Source organism: Sylvia atricapilla, chromosome 1 (genome assembly GCF_009819655.1).
Source record: "Sylvia atricapilla isolate bSylAtr1 chromosome 1, bSylAtr1.pri, whole genome shotgun sequence".
NCBI lineage: Eukaryota > Metazoa > Chordata > Aves > Passeriformes > Sylviidae > Sylvia > Sylvia atricapilla.
In genome coordinates, this window is record NC_089140.1 from 72,363,385 (window position 1) to 72,386,973 (window position 23,589).

The 23,589-nt window shown below is 36.4% G+C and overlaps 1 long non-coding RNA gene across 1 annotated transcript in view; it reads left to right on the forward strand.

Annotated features, from left to right (window-relative positions):
- Nucleotides 1-2,145: 2,145 nt before the first annotated feature.
- Nucleotides 2,146-23,589, forward strand: part of LOC136365615 (uncharacterized) — a 333,496-nt gene continuing 312,052 nt past the window's right edge. The window contains exon 1 of the long non-coding RNA XR_010744379.1: nucleotides 2,146-2,249. This is a non-coding gene — a long non-coding RNA (uncharacterized lncRNA). The remainder of the gene's footprint in view (nucleotides 2,250-23,589) is intronic.

Consider the following 23,589-nt stretch of genomic DNA (forward strand, 5'->3'; position numbering starts at 1 on the left):
ATTCAGCTGATAGGTTCCAGATTTGTTCAGACAGTATTTGGACTTTGTGACTTGGGCAATCTTCACTGTTATTAAAAAGGTTTAATAATCTGAATAACAGACCCCACAACGCCATTGGTTTTGTGCATATCCCTGTACTCAAGATTGAATTCAAAGTCTCATATAGTTTCCATAAGCATTCTTATTATACTGCAGTAAAACTTATCTGTTGCCTACACAACTTGTTTTAATTTCAATCCATCCGTTCTTAAGAGGAATTTCCAAGATCACAGAGAAAATTAATAAAAACAATATTTGGGATTCTACAGTCCTACTTCAGTGAACAATTTAGCTTTAAAGAGATTGCATTGACTTTCAGCCCTAAAAAAGGCTTGACCTTTGGCCACAAAAGCATATCTATATTTTTCCTAAAACATTCAAACATAGCTCAGTTAAGTAACAAAAGCCAGAATCACTCAGAGGGGCAGAAGCCTTTGCTTGCTTTATAAAGATAGCAAGATGCCACAGTCCCTCACCCTCTGAACACTCAGAGAATGCACATATCACCGAGTCCTTATGGTAGCTATTCTTTTGTCCTGAAAGGTGTATGAACATACTACTTTGTTATGTTGTATTGCTTTCCAGTTTCTTTAGGAATGGCACTTCGCTCAAGCATGGTTATAGTATTCCTTCAATAAGAAAAAACCCAGTGGCCTTTCATAGTAGGCTGACATCTTGTCCTATGGTTAAATGAGCAGCATAACTTGTGAGAGAAGGCAAGGAGCTCTCTCCCTGCTCACAAAAGGCTTTCTTGCTGAAAGAGTGAGTGAAAACTGCAGTTCCTGAACGCTGCTGCTGAAGGTGGGCAGTGAGGCATGCAGCCCGAATTTCCCTCAGCCTGTAGTGAGGAACTGCAGCCTGAGGGTGCCATTTCATGTTATTTATAGTTAAGCCTAACTTGCAGTTTGGTGATAACCAAAAAGGGGGATCCCACAGCCACCTCTGGTTTAAAAATTGCAATGCTGAGTGCTCTTTATGTACCAGCTGTTCCTCATCCCACCTAGAAAGATTCATCCCTTCAGTGAGTCATGGGGTTGTCTCTGTATGCCAGCTCCTAACACGAGACTAACACCCACCTGCAGGGTGGTATCCCAGCCTGGTTGGACCTGTCCCCAGGGAGGTGCCTGATACCTGCACCTGAGTCTGCCTTGGTGAGCCCTGACTGTCCTGCACTGGGACAGTCCCTGGCTGGTGAGGCCTGTTAAGCACTTAGAAAAATCTCTTTATTATTAAAAGATTTCAGGATGTTTATAAAAGTCTGTTCTGAAATTTCAACTAGTGCACATGAAAGAGAGGTACAGGAAAATAACGAAAGTTGAGACTACCTTCAACAGATCTGAAAAGAGCACAAGAAAACATGAAAATGAGAGAAAAAACTAGGTTTATGAACAATGTTATTGAGAATTCCTAAGGAAATTTGTGTTTCAGGCAGTACCCTAAAGAACATTAAATCCAAATTAATTTTAAAAATGTAGGCTATAACACTGAGCCAAGGTTTCTCATTGTTTGGAGGTTTGATGTAATAATGAGATCATTCTCATATTTTTGGTCTTGGAACAAAATGAATCTTTCAGTTTTACTTTCTCAGGTCACTCCATTTTAGTGAAAGAAACAAATTACTTCAACCTTCTTCTCTGTAAAATGCTGCTAAAGAACTCCTCATCCTCCTCCTTTGTAGAAACTTGCCATAAAAATTATAGGGTACAAAATATTAATAATAGCAGCACAAAGTTTCTTAAAGCACTCCTGTTCTGTGAATATTCAGTGTTGTTTATTGCCGAGGTAAGACAGAGAGAAATGTTTTCTTGCATACCTTGCAGTCACAATATGCTATTGTACTAATGTGCAGTGACATTTACACTGACCTTTAGGGGCATCCCTTACACAATGCAGCTAACTTTGTCTCCCTGTACATAATAACAGCCCAGAGAAACCTTGACATACTGCTGAAGCTGCACATCTGATGCTTCACTGACATGAGTGGCAGGTTTATGTGCCTGCCACACTCAAGAATCAAGTAGAATTTCTGAAAAAGTTGTGTTGTTTTTTTTGGGTTTTTTTTTTGTTGTTGTTTTTATTATTTTTCTAACTCACTACAGGAACAACAACAACAACAAAAAAAAAAAAAAAAAAACCAAAAAAAAAAACCAAAAAAAAAAAAAAAAAAAAAAAAACATAAAAAAAAACAACAAAAAACCCACAAAAAAACAGTGAGGAGCTGAGCTTGAAGATCATACTCTTACTTGCTCTTTATCACAAATATCTGAAGCAAATAAATGACAGGCTTTCCTAGATAAACTGTTGCAATGTGCCTTATCCTTGGGTTTGTGCTTAAGGCTGCAGTCATACTGACTACAATGCTTTTGTCCTTATGAATTTCTCAAAATGGGGGAATGCCTCTCTCATGAGGGCAGATGCAGGAGATTTTTGTTGAAGGGCTGTGGAATTGATGGACTGGCTTGCAACAGGAGAGCATACTAGCTACATTTCGTGGAGGGAGAGGTTGTAGGATGTGCTTCAGTGATCACCTTGCTTAAAGAAGTCAGAAAAATGAGGTTCTTCTACACTTTAAAAAAAAAAATTAGATGAAAAAGGCTGGTCACATCACAAATATCAACTACATGTAAATACACATGCACAAAATATATGCAGGATATGTTTTCTTCAACCCTGCATAATGCTTCACAGCTGCTGGCAACAGCACAAAGTACCTTTTTACTTTTACCTTTCAGGTAAAATGCAAGTCGGAGTTTCTCTATAATGGAGTAAATACATCCAAAGGAAAATTCCTGAGCTGACTGCAGATTGACTTATGCCCTGAAGAAGGGTACTCATTTGCTTACAGAGGGCAATTGAGAGTTTCCTTATTTCTCTCAGCTTTCATTGAAAGTGCTCTGAAAAATACCATTGTAGAAAAAGCTAAGTGACAACTTTCCCTGCCTGTACAAATGAATGAACTCAAGCTTTGTGTGTATTAATAACTTCTGTTTTATTTAACTGAGTTTTTAAAAAGTAAAACGAACATTTATGAACTCACCAAGAAAGGGAAATGTAGAAGGAAGCTACATTATACATTATGAATAACTGCAGCTTGGAGGGGTTAATGATTTAGAACTAGATCTAATAGTCTGTATAAATGCCCACATAGAGAAGGAAATTTTTCATGATTTGTAAGAAATTAGATATGCAGTAAAATGAATTGTACATTAATTTAAACACCTGCCTTTGACATACTTCTGAGATCGTTGTTCTGCTTACTGGCCTTTCCAAACTTCTTGCAGAGCTAGAACTCAGGTAAAATCATTTCAAGCAGAAATCATTTGCCTCAAGAGCTCAGTAAAACATCTTAACAACATAATCTGCTTTATAAAAAATTCTGCATAGAAAATCTATGACATTTTGGTGTGGTGGACCACATTATACAGGAAATAACTTCATGAACTGATCTTTTTTCTTATTCATGCCGTGTGGAATTTGCTTCTTATTTGCAATTCTGTAGGATTACTACGGCAGTGACACCAGTTGAAAATGTGGAACAGTAATCTGATGATAGCAGTTCTGTAGAATGTCAGGTTAGTCCATTTCTCTCATGTGGGTTGCTCACTGACCTTCCCTCCAGAACTTCAAGTCAACTGCTACTCAAATTTTGACCCAAGATCTTTGCTGAAGGAGGCAAGGGCAGCACCCTCCCACCTGCAGCAGAGGAGGCATCCCAAAGCAGAGGTAACACCCACTCTTTCCCCTATGCTTGCCATGAGAAAGCTAGCTGCTTCCCAAACCCTCTCTTTTCTCTTCAAGTCAAGAGTACTGTTTTAAAATTTTACAAGCTTTAATAGGCTATATTTTTACCAAAAAAAGAAAAACTTTTTTTCTGAAAGAAAGCAGAACAGACAAGAGGTTTTCAGCTCAAGACTGGCATTCATGTTATGATTGAAACCACAGAAATCATTATTTTCCCTATTTTCAATTATTACTAGTAAAAGCTTATAGCAACATTAATAACTCAAAGCAATATTTGTGGCATTAAAACACTAGAGAATACTTAATGACTTAATTTCCTTTGATGTTTCAATAATATTTGAACAACACAAGGCCAAATCCTGATGTGTTGCACATTTTGAAATCAAACTACTAAATTTCTGAGTTGTCTAAGCAGACTTTTATGAGGTAGAATTAAAACCAGATTATATATGAAATTCTTCTTTTCCTGAATTTTCTACGCTGTGAAAATGAAAGCCTTCTGCAGAGTCACACATCCCTTAGCAGCCCTCTGCTGGAAAACAGACTGTGATAAAAAGATCTGGGTATTTGCACGACATCTGCATGGCTGCCTGTCAGTGTGGCTGTGCAAGGTCCTGGCTTTCTGGCTCTGCTGTGAGTCACTCAGGAGGCCCATTGACCTGGGAGCTTGAAGCCTCAGTTGCCTGCTTTTCTTCTTTCCAAGCAGCTTCTCTGTTGTCTGGGTTTCCAGAGATTGTGAGAAACTCCGTCTCCTGGGAAAGAGCGATACAGCATGATTAATTCTCCCTCACAAAGAATTACAGCATTTGGAAATTTTCTTGCAAAGTGAAGTAGAATCAGTTTGTTATAATCTGTTTTTATAATCTCTAATAAATATTTCACCTTTTTATTCTTGAGCAGAAACATGTGCTGTAAAAACACACAGCCACAATGAAATGTCTTTAGAATGTGAATGTACATGAGTCTCTAAGACTGATTTTTTTCTTTTACTTGTTAGGCACAAATACCATCCTAAAATTAATGAGTATAAATATATTTTATTACACCTAGATGGTGTTTTTTTTGTTATGGCACAAATGAAAATAAAGATTGGCTCTAGACTGAGCCAATCATATTCTGATTTGGAGTTGGAAATTAATAAACAATTTTTTATTTTGTTACATATAATTTTCTTTATTCTCAAACCCCAGGCATGTTTGATGCACAAACAGAAAAAAAGAAGAATTGCATTTCTCACTTTACTCTGCATACAGAAACACACTCATATTATATTTGTATTCTGATTCTTTTCTTTCCTTTCATGAGCATTTTAAGAGCTTACATTTTGAAAGGCAAAAGAAATGAAAATTCATTGTTGTTCATTATTGTACAGAACAATACATCTACTGTACCACAGTCCAGAAAAAAAAAATCTCACACTGCAGCCTAACATGTTGTCAAGTTTTTTACTGAATTTGGAGTCATGTCCATTTCCACAAGAATGAGAGATCAGGCAAACAAGCTGGTCATAGGACAGCCATTTAATGGGTTGTTTTATATTCATGCTTTGGTTCAGCAGTACTGTGGCACTAATGCACCAGTTCTGCTTCTTGGAGGAGCTGCAATTCATGTTAAAAATTGTATTATTTCACATATAATTGTCAATGGCATTGTGGGCAGTAATATCAGAGAAGGGCTTTAGTTTGATCTTAAGAGAAGAAAGACTTTATGATCAGATTAAAACTCGTATTCTGTGTTTCTATCAATATTAAAATGGATTGCAGCAAAGCTGTGAAGACTGAGCCTGCTTTAGGCTCAGAATAAGCTCCTTGGTTAGGAAGTAGCACTTGTTCAAACACAACATTATCTCTCCATGTTAATTTATTTTGTTATAGTGATTTATAGTTGATATTGCTTTTGTCTCACCTTGATGGTTGCAAAGACATTATTCACTATCAGACACGGTGCCTTTTGTCCAATTTTCTAAATGTCACTACTAAAAGAAACTATGCAAAACATTTTAATTAATGCTCAGTACAATCAAAACGAAGTAAAAAATGTTCATTGTACTGCTTCAGAAAAAAACCCAAGTTATAACAAAAGAATACCTCTATGTTCCCATTTGTAGCATAACAGTGAACTTTAGATGTTATTCAAAGAGAGGGATTCCATTTTCATCATGTAGGAATATCTAATTTTATAGCATTTTAAAAATATTTTCTGGTCTTTATGATCTAAGTGTATAACTTGTGTTTATTTGTTTGTAAGTTTCATATTTGTAGAAGAAAGTTTGAAGGGAAACTATAGTATAGAGAGGAAATATGAGAGAAAATACAAAAATCTAGTCATGCTATGAATTTTCTAATTACACTGTGAATAAAAGATTACTGAAACACCAACATTGTGATAAAGACATCCTCTGACCTTCATGAACATAATTTTCAGTTCACCTGTTATAAATTTAACATAAAGATGCTGCTAGAACTGTCTATTTTGGTCAGATTATTTTATCTAGGCATTTTTTGCTAGATTTTCTAGTAATTTATCTGACAACTCTGGCATTTATGACTCTCTATCTGGGGAAAAATTTAAACGTAAGTTTACCACTATACAAATGCCAAATTACTTTTGTGGTACAACTTTTTATATTTAGTTCCTTTATCCAAACCTCTGCTTCTCACTAGAAAATTTTCAGAGCTGCAATTTGAAATGACCCAAATTTATTGTGTAAATACACTGAAATGAAAAACCTTGAAGTAGAAATGCTGCATCCAGCAATCAGAAAGTAATATTTTTTCTCCAGACTGTCAAGGGCTTTCATTTTTATTCTCTTCACATTTGTAAAATGTAACTGTAAAATATATTACGACTGTGCAAATATCTCAAAAATCTTATGTGGAATTTCACAATCTGCAGATGTCATAATTGGTTTTATTGCCAGTATTTATTCCCCATATGAGAAGTACCTCTTCTAAACCTGGTGTATCAACCTTAGAAACTAGCTAAAGGTATAATGTCTTCCTCCTTCTTTTCTTTTTCAGATTTATTTTTTTACAGCTCCACCTTAGAAACAAGCTCAATAGAGGGGCTGGTTTGAATGGACATTTAGAACTCAACTCACATTTCTTCAAATCATATTTAAAATTTTCAGAGAAATTTGAAGGTATTTTAGAGGAGGATAGCCCAAAGGAATAGTCACCTTGGATGAATTTGTGAAGGTTGTGCCTTCGTACTGTTTCACTGAATGTTGAACACCTACAAAACTGTTTCAAACTGAGAAATGGAGCAAATGTTATCCTTATTACAACTTCTGTAAATCAAAATGGTGGAATTTTAGAGATACTAAAAACTGATCTTTTAAAACAAACAAACAAACATAAAGAAAAGCCCTGAGACTAACTTTAAAGGTTAAGTAGTTTTGGGGTTTTTTTCTCCTTTGCATTATCCTTTGATTTTGCCAGATTCTTTATTTATTCATTTTGACTTCCAAGCTGCTCAGCTGGTGGATGGAGCTTCTTAGTGTAGTAATGATATAAGCCTTCATTCCTTCTTGTAAAAAAGAAATAGCCATGAATAAATGAAAATGTTCTCTCTGCTGCCATGTCAGTCTCCCAAGACTTCTCATCTGAGAATTGGCACCTGTTTGACAGTGGTATGAAAGTGATATTTATTAATGAGTTTCATAATTTCTGCTTGGGAATTGCATATTTTCTCTACACTACACACAGGTCAGTCCTTCCCTGTAAGTAGAGTAAATCACCTCTGCATACAAGAGAAATCCATTCACTTCTTACTCATAATAAATTTTGTCTATGGAGGAAGACGGAGTCTCAAGCACAATTTCGACTTCTAAGTTATGTTTCTGTATGTTTACATAATGCAATTAGTATATAAAACTACTTACAAAAAAAACCCCAAAAAACAAACAAAAAAAACCCCAAAAAGCAAAAAAACAAACCTCTTGTCACTGAGAGTCTGCAAAACCTTTATAGAAATGAATTTAATACAGAGAGAATGCCTAGGATAATAAGGATCAACTGAATCCAGGCAGAAAATGCGGCTTGGAGATATACAGAGAAAAATAGCTTGGAGTTACTAAATGTAAGGTCTCAGCCCACAGAGAGAAGGCTATTGCCCATCAAACTGAAGAGATAAGACAAAGAAAGGAGCAAGGTAAGAGAGAGGACATGAAAGGACTGAACTTGTGAGATCCCTCAGCACACAGCTTTCCCTGTTAGCAAAGGTGAGTTGGGTGTGCAAACAGGCTGTATGACAAACCCCAAATGGATAAAGCTGTAATCATGAAACTGTTGTTTATATTGACTTCATCAAACAACTGAGGCTCATGGGGAAAATGGAGCTTGTGCTTTGTGCATTCTGAACAGCAGTTGCAATCTGTAAGGGGAAATATTGCTGAGCTATAAACTCAGAACATAATGAAGACTCTGAGTCTACCTGCTGCAGAGACAGGCAATGAAAGTGAAGAGAGGTCACTGCTAAGTATTTTGTGAGACTTCTGTTGAACTGCTGACAATTTTCTTTTGTTGAGAAGGAACCCACCAGAGATACCTCAGGGCTTTTAGTAAGCCGTATAAAGTTTCACTCCCACAGTTTTAGATCCTTAGTCTGCGTACTCTGGAGTATATTCTAGGCTTCATGTTAAAGCATGTACTACACAGAAAAACAGTTAATCGCTTTTATGCTAATAATTTGCTAAGTAGGCTGAGGGCTGGCCAGTTAATATGATATTCGCAGACAGAAGGGTCTCTGTATTCGCTGGGAATTGAAACATGTTACATCTGGTCAACACAGTGGCCTTTACTTCCCCAACTAAAAACTGGAGTGTGTCTTACACAATTCAGACTAAATGTTAAGGAAAAAAATTAGTTAAAGAAAAATAAAAAAGGACTAATTTAAAATAGGAACAGAATCTAAAAGCCAATGCTAATTTATTTTAAGTGTTTGCTAAAACATAGTAAAGGAATATTTTAATTAAATATAGATATAAGACATTTTTATTTGAAAATTGCAACTTTTCTCATTTTGAATTAAAATAAAGTCAGTAGTGCTTATTATTTATATCTCAGGCCATATGTGATATATCTGCATATTATTTTGGTTTGCCAGGTAGGGTTCAGAAATACAAAAAATGCTGTATATTCAGTATATTATATAATTTCACATAAGAAGAAATTTTTGTATGCATAAATAAAACAGTCACTCAGTGAGAAAAAAAAGTACCTTCTACTATATTTTAGAAAGAAAGTAAACCTTATTTTCCAATTCAATAATTCATGCCACAGGAAAAAAAAATAATGCCGTACTATTACATGGATTTTCAAAGTGTTAGTGAGGAATAGACAAGGCACAAATAGTTGAGAACAATAACATGACAATGAGTTTTGGGAAGGTTTATAGTGGTGTCTAAAGTTTAAAGCATTTATTGCAGTGGAGATAAACTCAACATATACCTTTAGGGTGTCAACTGCAATACAGTTGGCCAGAATGTTCCTGGATACCTGATTTAATAAGAACAAGGTAAAGACAAAAAACAGACAAAGGAATGAGACTGAAGTTTGAAGGCTAGAGGCATAGAACATGACTGAAACACCACTTGATATTTGTTCAATATTTGCTTGATTGTTATGACAAATGAGATTAAAATTGATGCTTTGCTGGCCAGTGATAGCGATATGAGGGGGAAAAAAACCCCGAAAAACAAAGTGTTTCAAAGGAAATATTTGCTATGGTAGTCAATAGTCAGAAAAAAATAGTCAAGCCTAAACAAGAGGAGAAAAGAGCACACAAAGAGTACCATGGAAATTAGTAATATATATAATAAATTATATCCCTGTGAATTAAATAATTACCTAATTTAGGTTTTTTTAATCAACAATTGTTATTTAAAAAAAAAGTCCCTCACATCCTAGAACCTTACACAACTGATATTATTCTTTAACTATTCTATTCAATAGTTATAGAGCCAATTTCATTGTGAGTATGTTTTCAGGCAAATATTTGTTGTTGGATAACCTGACAACTGAACTCAATGATCTGTTGAAGACCATAGGTCTTCTTTTAAAGTCAATTTGCAAAAGAATACAGCAAATGGCAAACTCCCACTAAGTTTCTTGCAGAAAAATGATTCTCAGATTCTTTTGATGGCAGGGTGAGGAAAAGTGCTACACTGTGGTTTCATATCTACTGTTATAAAGCCTGCCCAAGGTACTCTGGAGGTGCCCCAACCAGAAATCATGTGTTAGATTCTCAAAAAAAAAAAAAAAAGAATTTGTATGGGTCTATTCCTTACTTGATCTAAAGCCTTGCTAAATTAAATGCCCAAATGACATGAAGTTTTTGTATACTCATCTCTGTGACTCATGTTTAAACATCTGTATGGAAATAAACATCTTTTTTTTATAATTTTGGAGTTCACATTTAGCAGTATTTTGTGTATGGGCAGTTTCAACAACTTTGTGCAGGATAATGTTCTTTCCAAGATGAAGGTGGAAAAATCTGGTCTTTTTTCAGTGAAAATGAGAGCTTGGACCTATGGTAGCATTTGATGTTCTGCAGAAAACTCCAGTCTTAGCTGTGCCCCACTTAACCTTAAGTACTTACAATATCAGTGCCTTTCCTAGCTTGTTTGGGTGTTTTTTGTTTTGAGTTCATTTTTTGTTTGTTCTGTTTTGTTTTCTTAATTTTTAATTATGAAAAAGCACTATTTACAAATTAATTTTTGCACTCTTAAGTAATTCTTACAAACACAGAATACATATGTAAAATTATGTAAACCACTTGTTTGCATGCACAGTAAAAACTAAACAGCAAAAATCTCATTTTGCAGGCTGTAGAAGGGAAGAAAGGCACAAAATGGTGGAGTGGTATCAACTGCAAAATAAGCAACTTGACAATAGAAATAATAATAATGATAATAATAATAACAATAATAATAATCTACAATCTAGACTTTTACTCAGAACAATAGCAATAAGGAATATAAAGGTGAGTGATCTATTCCATGGCAACGGAGTCACTATGGAAAATGTTGGATATTTTCTAAGTGCATTTTGTTGATACTAGGTACTGAATATAATGTATCTAAAACCCTTTACACATCTTTATTTAATTGATTTATTTATTTACACTGCGAGAAAACAAAGCAGGGGATTTTTTTCCTTTCATATCTAACAGTAAAAGGAAAGAAGTTAACAGAAGATTTTTGTGAGTTTGTCTGGGGACTGGATTTTTCATTGTGTTTTTAGAACCATTTGTGACTTAAAAAGACCCTGCTGGCTTTGAGACACCTTCATTTTTTGAAAACACTTTTATACAGTTGATCAGAAGTTTCCCTCCAGCATGTTAGTTTTTCAAGATGCTGTTTACACATCTTCCTTTACACCACACTGGCAACACAGACGGGATTTAAAATGAAAGTAATTTACCTGCAGGTCTATAACAGATACAAGACAGCTCATAAGCCATTACTCAAGATTCATGAAACCTCAGGATCAGTATCCATTACCCATCAGTATTTTTTTCAAATGACACCTAAAGGTATATTATGAACTCGTTATTAAAATTATTAGAGAGATACCTCTGCCCCAATTAAGGTGCAAACGAGACCATATGCCAAAGTGTGGATTTTATTTAACAGTAAATTTGAGGCAGAGAGATAGATAGAAAGAAAGATAAAAAAAGGGAGGGAGAGAGAGAGACAGAGAGACAGACTAAACGGAAAATATCACTACTCTGTGGATCCTGAAGGCATCCCATTGTTCCTCTTCTTCCAGTCTTCTTGGTGGTGAGAGTCCCTTAAAGCCATAGAGTCTGTTGGATTAATATACATTCCAGCCAGGTGGGAATGCCCAGATACTTCCCCTGGAGGTGTGAGGGAGGCAAGTTTGGTACTCTCTCTTGCAACAGATTCTGGATCTGTTGCATCATGTTGGATCACATACCCTGCTTTCCTGCAAGGCCTCAGGAGTGAGTGTTGAGAGCACTTTGTAGGGTTTTTGATGGATTGTGATACCTCCTCTGCTGCCCCTCACATGGATGTCCCATGGATAAGGGGGTTTGGGGGTTCAAGAGCTGAGCCAGTTTGTTTACTGAAGGATGGGTGTTCACTGCTTCTGACCAGAGGTTATGCCACACCCCCAAAACTCTCCTCTTTGCCACTTGGTTTGTGGAGGAGTGTGTGCAAACCTGGCCTCAGCAGATGAGTCTATGGGTTGGGGTCCCCTACCCCAGTCCCAGCCAGGGATGACTTTCAGGACAGCTCCTGGGTTTGGCTTTCTTGTGGATACATTCTTCTCTCTCAGCCTTATTTACTTTTCCCTAGACTTAAAATAATGGGACAATAGCATCATCTTTATCTCATCTCAAATTCCTTAAACTGCTTAACTCACAGTCCCAAGTTCCAGTCAGGAGGCATATTCAGGAGGGGTGGATGTAGGTGGTCACAGCTTCTTTACACAGATTTGCCAAAATGGGCAAAAAATCCTTCACAACAATGTCTAAGCCATGAACCATAACATTTCACTTTCACACAGTATTGGGAAACACAAGGATTACGAGAATAATACAATCCTTCGCATGTTTGAGTGCCTGAATAAATACTATCAATTACATTCTAAATTCTGATCTTTTCTTTTTCAGAAAAAGGCTGGTAAAGGCAAAACAGATAGAAACACTACAAGGCTATGCTAATTTTTGGAGTGGAGTAAATTTTCTTCACAGTGACTGGTACAGGGCTGTGGTTTGTATTTTTGTTGAGCACAGGGTCAATAATATAGAAATTATTTTTGCTGTTGTTGAGCAGGGCTTAGAAACAGCCAAGGCCTTTTCTGATTTTTGTAGTGTCATGCTGGAGAGGAAGCTGGGGGTGCTTGGGAGGTTGGGAGGAGACAGAGACAGGACAGATAACTCCATATTATCAAAGGGATATTCCAGACCATATGCCATGATACTGAGTATATAAAAGTGGAAGGAAGAAGAAGGAAGGGTGGATGTTTGGAGTATTGGTGTTTGTCCTCCCAAGTCGCTGCTACATGTGATGGGGCCCTGCTCCCCTGGAGATGGCTGAACACCTGCTGGCCCATGGGAAGTGATAAATAAATGTCTGGTTTTGCTTTTCCATGCTATACTCTCTTTATCTCAATCCATGAGTGTTCTACATTTTACCCTTTTGATTCTCTCCCTGATTCCACTAGTGGGAGAGTGAAGGAGCAGCTGAATGGGCCTTGGTGGCTGGCTGAGGGTAAAGTATAGCAAAGGCCCATAAATTTTTACGTGAACATGCAACAGACCTGTAGCTTTGGGGGGGGGGGGGGGGGGGGGGGGAACACCAAAAAACAAAAAACAAACAAAAAAAACACCCACAAACAAAATACTCCCCCCAAAAAACCCACCACCACCAACAAAAAAAAAATCACCAACAAAATAACCCAAAAATTCTACCACAAAATACAAAAATAGATCAAGATACTATGTTTTAGTTTAAGTCTTCCTTTACTGAAATACCAAGTATTATAACTTACTTCCTTCATTATTTGTAATGCTCCTGAAGCTTCAAAAATTGAGTTTCTTTAATATTTTTCTTCTTTATTTACTGATATTTCACTTGGGAGATGGAAGCACTTAATTAAAAGCCAGTCATTGCTCAGATATGCATAAAGAATACCATACTAGCAAAAAAATGCATCATAGTTTGTCACAGAAATGTTAATGCTAAATAGCTCTTGACACTGTTTTAATGATCATAGTCAATTGTCAGCCACATTTGAAAACAAAAGAGAATGGAAAAGCTGTTGACTTGTTGTATTATGTTAGATCAGTTCAAAAAATCAGTCAATATTCCAGTAAGGGATGAACAGCTTGCAAGGAGTTAATATGTTCTTAGTACTTTGAAGTCTAAATTACTTTTAGAAAGTAATATCCATATGGTACCTTGAAGGAAGGCCTAAGCAGTAAACTTTAACTGCTGCCTGAGTTGGCAATCATTTCATAGAGACAAGACACTGCACGAGAAATTGCTCTATAAATAAGATCCCTTACAGAAGAATTAAAATGAAATTCATATTATTGGTCTTCACTAGGAGCCATAAAAAACACAGGACAGCCAGGAAGTGGCAGTTGTTTCAAATTACTCTTAGAAGCACCTGAAGGACACCCCTAAAGTCAGCTTGATCAATGATGATGAATGCATTGGTCAAGCTTTCCATGCAACTGTAATGCATTTGGAAGCCTTGAGGAAATTCATCTGGCAAAAAGAAATAGGACAGATATGAGATATTCCTACTGCAAAGATTTTCCTGTGACCATTAATCCAGCTATGTGCCCCACTTTACAGCAAAGTATCTCTAAAGTCTTCCCAGAATCGTCCCCAAACTTTTGTGATGTCCCAATTTCCTTGACGAAGATCTGTGAAATGTGACCTGGTTTTTGTGGTTTGAAGGGAGTTATGACCATATACTGTCTGAATGAGACTTATGATTCCCACTATCAAATCATGCATTTTGGTAGCAGTGACAAAAAAGGAACTCTTGAATGATGTTTGCATTGTCCGCTGTGCTTGGATGCTGGTATTCTGTGAGCATTTACACAAGACTCTCAGAACTGGAAAAATGTCACATGGAAGTTTAAGGGTTTGACATGTAAATCTAATGGGGATGATGGCTGCATGTAGGTGGAGGTGGGAGGGAAATAAATTGAAAAGTGTATGTCACCTACTTGAATGAAGGCTTCTTTATATCACAGAAGAGGCAGGCAGAAAAGAAATAAAATTGCTGGAACCAATGTCAGAAACCAAAAGTATCAAAACCAGAAAGCAAGCAATTATATTTCATTACTTAAACTGAATTGGATTACTGGAGCCCTTGCATGAAAGTCATGATTTGTTCTCCTTTATAATTTAGTCTTGTCTTCAGACACTACAAACCATGAGCAAAATATTCTGAATTATTACTCATATGGCATTTTATGAAGGGGAGTGATGGATATTGTGGAGGTAGCAGTGACACTGATGACAATGCATAGCAATAGAAACCTGAAAATGTTTGAAATCCGTTGAAAATAAAACTTATTTCTAGTTGCTGCTATTTTGGAAATTATTTTCAGTGAGCTTCATGCCTTTGAAAAGTGACAGATTAATGTCATCAGGACTATCAATCTGCTATTATTGCACACAACAGCTATGTGCCTGTCATCTGTCATAGCTGTGCACTTTAACCACATTCCTTAAGGGTAATAAGATAGCATCCAAATTGCTTAACTACTTTGATACCTGATGAGTGTTTTGGGAGGTGTATAGAGAATACAATACCTGATAAAACGGACAACAACATTTTTATTAGAAGCAATGCCTGTCTATTTTTCTGTTTGCTGATTATTAGAGAATACAGCAGATAGCCACAATAGCTCAAACAATTTAAATGTGTGTTCAAAAATGGTTCACTAAGACGTTTAAATAAAATTCATTTTTGATTTGGTGTTTTCCAATAAGTAAAAATGTACTGTAAGACATGGTGGGGTTAAACATGCAAACATTATGTTCACTACCCATATATTTTTCTGATTGATTTTTTTTCTTTTCCTTTCAAGTTTTTAATTTTAATTCATAGAATCATAGAATTTTTTTAGTAAGAAGGTACCTTAAATCTTGTCTAGTTCCAATTCTTCTGCCATGGGCAATTCAGGCTCCAGAAGAGCTCTGAAATCCTGCTCATAAACTTTTGCTCACAAGGAACATGGATTTCAGCATCCTATGTTTTCCCTGTACTGCAGGTCCTGTAAATAAAGTAAGAAAGTAAAAAGTAATGAGAAGTCATCTAAATGTTAGCATATTATTCAATTATAAATTGTCTTGGACAGAATTTAAACATACCCTTTAAAGTTTTGTTAAATTAGGATCTGAAAAAATTTTGGCCTACTATTTTCTGTTAGTAAAAACATCAATTAGTCTTAACTTCAGAAATGTAGTTCCAGAAAACTGCTTCTTAATTCACAGTCTTGAAGAATGCCAGACAGAGCAGACAACAATAATTTTCAGGTTTTTTTGCCCTGTAGCCTGATTCTGCACTCTCACACAGACTGCTGCAAGGTGCTTATAGTTGTGTATTAAAAAGTCTTGAATCAATAGGCTGGATTTGAAGTCGCAGCTATGCTATATATTTCTCCATTAGCTGAGGTTGATTTTAGCAGATACATGTATAAAAAAGAAAGTTTAAAACATTGGAATGCTACAATTTTATGCCAGCATAAAATTGAAACACAGACAAAGAATTATTGTTTACTTAAGACTTTATAATGTTGGAATTAAATGTCATTCTGGAACTATTTTTCCCTCACTGATGACACATTAGGACAAGATAGTATCCAAGACTCAAACAAATAACCTAATGATTCAGGGCAAATTTGGTGATTTATAATGCAAGAGTCAAGCTCATTCATGTTCTGAATATTTGTGCAACAGCACTTAATTTCTTGAGAGGAAAACTTTGACATGAATGACAGAGTAGTTAGGATCAAGTATAGATCTCATCATCATGCTTCATTACTTTAAGACTGGTAAGTACTGTATGAGGTTTCCAAAGTTGGTTTATTTTGCACATTAGTCACAACCATGCTCTTTTCGATATGACAATTAAATAGTCCATTAGTCATTTTATGGGGTATTTATTCACCAGCCAAGAGGAAATTGTTATTCTGCACCGAGATGAGCTGTGTAATTCCTGACAGATAAAATCAGAAACCTTTTTCACGAATGTGCGCATATCCAGATGCCCACCTTCAATTAATTCCAGCAGCACGGTTTATTACCCTGTCCTTATAGAGTGCTTAAGTACCTGCACAGTAAAGTTCTTTCAGCGCAGTAGCAAATTAGTTGCTGGATAACAGAACTCGTGTCTCAGGAAAGGCAGTACAATGTCTAAGGTCAATTAAGTTTAGTCTTGGAATAGCTTACAGATTCACTTTTTATGTGGCCTAAAACTACACCAATTCAGAAATCAATTCTGATAGTATTGTTTAAATGATACCTGGAATTCTTGAAGAAAGATAAAATATTCAAGATCCTCAATTTTTTGTCTTCTTTGGCTGGCACAAGCCCAGCTGTCTATTTGCAAGGTCATAGCCAGCAGATCACCATTTAGACAAAAAATTCTGTTTGGATCTGAGGCATTTTTCTTATGAGGACAGATTGCAGGAGCTGAGCCTGTTTAATTTGGAAAATATAAAGATTAGAGGGGATCTCATCAATGAATATAAATATCTCAAAGATATTTTTCAAGAGTATGGTATCAGACTCTTTTTAGTGGCTCCCAGTGACAGGACTAGGAACAGTGGCCATAAAGTAAAGCACAAGAAATTCCACCCCAACATGAAGAAGAACTTATTTACATTGAAGGTCATAGAGCATTGGAACAGAGAGGCTCAGGGAGGTCATGGAGTCTCCCTTTCTGGAGATACACAAAACCAGCCTGGACACATTCCTGTGTAATCTGCTCAAGGTGACCCTGACTTGGCATTGGGGTTGGACTAGGTTATCCCTAGAGCTCCCTTTCAATCCTAACAGATTCGTGATTCTGTGATTTAATATGAAGTATACATGTATGAAGTATCCATACAGCCAGACTGTAAATCTGACTGAGGAAGAAGGTGTTCCAAGTCGACCGCACATAGTAACAAGTGCAGTGCCTCCTACAGCTGCTTCTTTTGCATGGAAAAATTGTACCTTACTCCATGACATTAGTGCAACATCAAATGTATTAAGTCACATGTTTCAATTGTGACTAAAGTGTGAGTTTAAACAGTGATCTGAGAGGAAGAGAATGAGGACAACTAAAGGGGGGCTGTGGAAAGATGAACACAAAAACTTTACAGATAAAAAATTGTTCCAATATCTTGGATCTTATGTCATGCAATGACGACAGATAAAATAATGCCTTATGATGGTTGATCTTGGCTGGCTGCCAGATGCCTCCCCAGCCACTCTCTCACTCCCATTCCTCAACAAGACAAGGGAAGAAAATTACATGGAAAAGCTCACAGGTCATGATAAAAACAGGGGCACTTATCGAGTACCATCATGGGCAAAATAGACTTAAGGGAAATTAGTTTGAGATATTGCCAAGTAAAATAGAGTAGGATGATGAGAAAGGAATGACTAAAGCTAAAACACCTGTCTCTCCATAACCTTTTTCTTCACAAGCTCAACTTCACTCTTCCATTCCTGATTCCTCTAATTATTTTCCTGAGAGAGCTGGAGCAGAGGAATGGAGAAAGGAGGCTTGAGGTCAGTCCATTGCAGCTCTTCTCTGCCATTCCTTCCTCCTAACCCTTTTTGGAAAAATCCAAAGAGATGGGCTGGTTATTGACTGTAGCTTATGTGATGTGTTGATGTATGCAGTAGAGATGGTTAAAAAGTGAGGGAAGGCTATTTTACTCGGAGATGAGTTGTTTGTGCTTTGTTTACCTAGGACATTTATTTAAAATTCAGAGAAATACTGGAAGAAATACACTTCTCAACAGTGGAAACGTTTTGTTCAGTGTTTAAAGGCTGGTCAAGCATTGGAACAGGCTGCCCATAGAAGTGGCTGAGTCGCCATCTCTGAAGGTATTTAAAAGGTGCAAATGTAGCACCTAAGGACATGGTTTAGTGTCAGACTTGTCAGTACTGACTGTATGATTAAGAAAGCAGAACAATGTATCTCACCTTAGGCAGGATTCAAAGGTGTTTCTGATTATTTTAAACAGGTTACAGCCTTAACAGTACTTAATTGGTAGAACTTCTAAAACGAAATTTAAGATGTGTTTGATAGCAGGATCCAACCTCTGTTTTCCCCAGTTCTGAATACAGATATCATAGATCATGTTTGTGATGTCTGTAGATTCTCATTAAGCCCCTTACTTCCATGTCTGAACCAACACAGAAACTTCATCACATTAACATATTCTTACACTCTTAGCTGTAGACCACACACACTACCATATCCTATGGCAGAAGACACCTTAATCTAATTTTGATATGCTGGCTGGCTGAATTTCTGGCCTAGTTGTTGTGGTGTGTTTTGGAGTTTTGCCAGTTTTCTATATGCATCTGTTTGTTTTATACTGTTTCACAATGGTTTCTCCCCTTACCCCCATGTAAAACCCCTTTTGGTCTACCCCAGTGATTTTCCTTTGTCAGTCATAATAAAGGGTCTTGTCTATCACTCCACTGCCTTGCCCTAGTGTCCAGAAGGTTCTAGTGGAGAGGTTGAGTGATTGGTCAAGTCTTGGTTCTCCTCCCCTCTTTGTTTCTTGATTTTTTCTGTAGTTTGTCATTTAGGTTCAGGGTCACTCCCTTCCCATTTTGGATTGGTTCCAAGCTGTATCCTCCCCACTTCCCCACCCCCATATTTAAGGTGAAAGCCAGTGAGTCAAGTCAGGCATAGACAGGCTGACTCCTGGAAGGAAAGAAGTCACATGTATTTAATAAAACCCAGGTGAAGTCTCCTACCGAAGTTCCATTGTTTTTTTCTCGCACTGTTCATGCTGCCCCTGAGGCAGGAACCTACTGGGTCAAGGACGTGTTCCTGACACTGAATTGTACCTCTACTGCAAACTCGGTGCTTGAGCTAGCCAGGGAATGCACTGAGTGGTCGCACCTTGTCACCATGGGGAGAGTTCAAAAGGCTACAAAGTCAGATACCACTCCTGGAACTGGTGGTGGCCAGTACCATTATCCTGAATCTATGAGAACTGCTATGCTACAGAAGAAATTCAAGAGGACCCTGTAATCCCTTCCACTTGAAGAGCACTGCAAATGGCAGAAACGACACTCAGGAAAGTAAAGAAGTTTTGATAATTCAAGATACTGATTTCAGCCCTCCAGCAAAGCTAAGACAGCAGGTGGTTTAAAACAACACACCATACCGGACAGGTGCAATATCCCTGAGAACATACAATCCACCAATACACTTATATTAGTGAAACTCAGAAGAATAAATCACACCACTAAAACAAAATTATGAATATATGATTTGTACCTAATGTTAATTCAGTGAATTGGGCCCTTTTAAACATGCACAATTTATTTGTCTGACTCATTAACCCTAAACTAATTTTTTAAAATATAATCTCTTAATAAGTTTAAATATCAGCCATGCCTTATTAGAAGGATGCTCAGTTTCTGAATTATCAGCCCTCTCTTCTTCAAGGTAATAGCAATATTTAGCTGAACTTTTGCTTTAAAATTATCTACAGTAGTTCATATTCATGTTGTGAGAAAATTGGTACATAATTCCACTAACAGTCACAGGAATTAATCCTCAAAATTTCATCTTACTGACATGAAATTCTATCCTCATGAGTCTGCTGTGTTCATTGCAGGATTTCATAGATAATTATTCTTGATCTACTTTTCATGACCTACCGAGTTCCATTCTGTTAATGTTTTGTTGGATTTTTTTCCTTAGACTGTCTGAGTCTCTCCCCATATTTGCTGCTCCTTGTGTCCTTCTGTCAATCTTCATTTCATATTTTGCATGACCTGTATGCACAAGCCGATGAGTAGGGTTTAGAAAAACTTAAAAATGCATTCAGGAGCTTCACATTACTACTTTGTCCTTGTAGATTTAAGGGTAACATTTGAGAACAGAAACTATAAACAAAGTCATGAGAGAGGTCTGCCAAATTGATAATGATGTTTCAGCAATGATGCTTACATCCAAATCCTTTAACAAAATATCAAGTGTAAGCTCTTTATTTTCATCAATGCACCAGTAAAATCGTTGATGACTCCCCCCATTACAGATTGTCATACAGCCAAGTCTGTTTGTTTGAATCAGATGGAGAGCAGGGCTCCCTGGACTCTGGTCATGCCCATGTTGTGGAATCACTGTGTTATTTTTGGCTCCATTCCTTAGGGACCATCAGAGCAACCATTATGTAAGCAGCACTTCTTTCTTGGGCTAATCTCTTTAATTATATTAGCTGATTATGGATGTGAACAAAAATGGCAGAACTGAAGACAAATGGATTTTCAAGCATGGTTCATTAAAATGCAGTTCATTCAAATATCTTGCAAGGATGTCAAATAGGTGAAAATATGTAATATAGGCAAATCAGAACTGATTATAAAAGCTGCTGAAGAAATCGGAGAAAGATAAAAGTTGACATGAAAGGTTAATTTAAGCAGTGAGATTGCTTTAAATCCATTGGTTTAAAATTGTTGTGTAAGTCCACTGTACTAGAATAATCTAATAACTGGTTTTCAGCTTGTTGCAGTCTGGCCCCTAGTTTGTGCAGACATTGCCTTCAGATAGCTTGGATACCAATCAAAATACCTCTTTATCTCAGTTTAGGATGTAGCACAAAGCCATTGCATAAACTATCTAAAAATGATGCAGCTCAACCATGATGATATCGAGGGCATACAACCACACTGAACAGAACCAGAGAGACTGGAGCTTGGGATGGTAGCCCAAACTCCATGTTAGATATTAACTTCCCAGAAAGTTACATTGCTGTCATGGACAGAGGCCAGGGAATATTCTGTTTTAAGCAATTTATTTGGTTTGAGGCAAGAAAGTGTGCTTTATTATATTACTAGCAATGTTATTACTAGGTTGGACCCACATTGCCTTGGCTATAATTAGTATCCATGTGATACTAATTATAAGTAACAAGTCTATAATTACTGGTATCATTAACATTGAGTCATGAGTTTAAAGTATACAATAACACTAATACAACTAATAGAAGATGGAATTTGTTGTTTCAGAGCACAAACACAATAACAGATATATAATCCAAATAATTTAATCTAACTAGTTAAGAAAAAATGTTATCCTTATAAGCTGTAACACATTACTACTTTAAATACTAAAGATGCAGAAAAAAATCAGATTGCTTAAGTACACAATCTAAGAGGAGTACTTTCTTAAGTCTGTGACTATAATGAAACCTGTATTCCTTTGAATTCAGTAGCAAACCCCCCCACCAGATTTCAGTGGGTTCAGAACTTGGTTCATGTATTGTTTTCTCATTTCTTTTAAAAAATATCAACTCCAGAATCCTTTTAAAACTCAAAGTTTATATTTGTTCTCTCTCCACTCTCCTCTATAGTGTCACCATTTAAGTATTGCTGTGTGGTACAGAATGAATGTCAAGTAGTCCCCATTTATAAGGGGTATAGATTTGAAGTGCTAATATGCTAGCTATTGACATTTCTAAAGAATACTGCTGATTGATATTCTGCAGCCCAGAAGCATCTTTTAAACACTAGAGCAAAGGGTATACATCAACAGTAGCAGTGCTCAAACATAACATTCTGACAGCATGGGATAACAGAGACTATTTCTCCTTCAAGTCATGGAAAATTCAGTTTTGAACCTAAGGGTATATGAGACTTCTGAAGAGTTACTTTCCTAGATTCTAATTTCTCTCACACTGTCCTTTTTTCTATCTGCAGGCAAATGTAATCAGCACCTTACAATTTCTGCTGCAGTTATATTGACCCCTAGCATTCTGCGTTTGCTAATCTATTGGTATTTTCCTTAAATACTCTCTGAATAACTGTTTTGCCAACCCCGTCCTTAAAGACACAGAAAATTCAAACAAATAATCAAATCCAATCAGCAGAGCTATGGATAATAACAAAGGTAATGCAGCTGACTCCAGCTAGTTTCTTCTTGCTGCTAGACTGAGGAGACTGCCATTGCTCCACACCTCCTAACCACAGGACACATATCTGAGAATTGCAGACAAGATTACTGTAATAATTTCTTCCTAATCCTGTTTCCTTTGTTCCTGTGATGAAATGCCTGGATGCAGCACCTGCTATCACAGACAACCATGGCATATAATCCTTTTCATAAACTTAATCAAGTAATTTAAGAAGTACTTAGGCCTCTTGATCTTGCTATTGCTATTTTGCTGAAAATCATCACAGATCTTTTTGTTAGAATTTGTCTTACATTGCTGATACTTGTTTGGTTCAAAGCCATTTTTTTACCCATTTGATCTCTTGCCCAACACTGTATACTGGTAAATAAGATGAAATGATAAGCATGAAGTAGGAAAATAAGCTCTTTTAATTAAGAGCAGTCAGAGCCATTCTATTCAGACTGTGTTATACTAAAGCCTGCTCCTTGAAAACCTCCTGGGTAGCGTGTCTTTCTATTTGTAGGGTCCTGAGATTAGCCTATATTTCTCTCTGTCCCACATGGATTTTTAAAGTGTAACCTGTTGAAACACACATGTGACAAGAATTGCATGCATTATATACTAAATCAGCTTAGTGGCTTCTGCAATAAAAACATGTCTTCTTGTTCTGAAGGAACAACTACACTTAGATTTTCTGGAATCATATCTTACATTTTTATTGCATTTTTTATACCCATTCTATGAGGAATTCATATATACACATTAATTGAGAATAAGTATCTTTTAATAGAATAATTGTTCCCTAATTTTTAAGTATATTATGTTTAATTTAAATAGTTAAGTTTGATCTCTTTTCTATTATTCACCTACTTGAGATTCTCTGATCAAAACATCACTCTGAGTTGATGCTTACATTCAGTAAAACCTGTTGCAATCTTATTTTAAGATTGTCTCTGCAATTTTATTTTTCTGTCTACCTTATAAGATTTGCCTATCCCTCCCCTTGTTTAAAAATAACTTTTTATTCATCATCATGTTGAAGATTTTATGGGAATTTAACAGATAAGATGACTGTGAAACAGTCCATATTTCTAAGAAAGATGCAAGGTCAATCTAATACTATTTTGCTAATGCGTATCGTACACATGTCAAGGTTTTTTCATTTGATTAAATTCCTATAAT